Source organism: Penaeus monodon, chromosome 29 (assembly GCF_015228065.2).
Source record: "Penaeus monodon isolate SGIC_2016 chromosome 29, NSTDA_Pmon_1, whole genome shotgun sequence".
NCBI classification, from domain to species: domain Eukaryota; kingdom Metazoa; phylum Arthropoda; class Malacostraca; order Decapoda; family Penaeidae; genus Penaeus; species Penaeus monodon.
This window is the reverse complement of record NC_051414.1, coordinates 3,661,601-3,662,046: the sequence shown is the minus strand read 5'-3', so window position 1 is coordinate 3,662,046 and position 446 is coordinate 3,661,601. Positions and strand designations below refer to the sequence as shown.

At 41.7% G+C, this 446-nt stretch overlaps 1 pseudogene; it reads left to right on the top strand.

Annotated features, from left to right (window-relative positions):
- Positions 1-446, top strand: part of LOC119591622 — a 9,025-nt pseudogene that overhangs the window by 7,070 nt on the left and 1,509 nt on the right.

Below are 446 nucleotides of genomic sequence, written 5' to 3'. Positions count from 1 at the left end.
TGCCAATGTGAAGGCATCAAACCTGTTGTGGGACATTGTCAGCAGGAAGATCAGGAATGACATCAGGGGATCGCTTGGACTGCAATTCCATCAAGAACTGAAGGCCAAAAACACAAAAGCTCCCGCACTGACAAAAAAAGAAAAACAGCCAGATGATGGAGAAAACTCCTGGAATGATCCTATGTACTGTTTTTTTAAGCCAATCATGTTGCTCCACGACCCCCAAAAGGATGGGGAAAATCATGTGATATAGTCATGTGACATGGCATGGTATAGTCACGAGATCTTATATCACAGTCATGTGACCTGATGTCATCAGCAAGAAAACTCTGTAAATGCAACCTTACTTGACTTGATGTCAAAAGGTAAAAAAAAAAATATATATCTACCGACCTCAAAAACAGGGATTCTGCCATGACAGCCATCCCTGTCACTGTTTGACACTT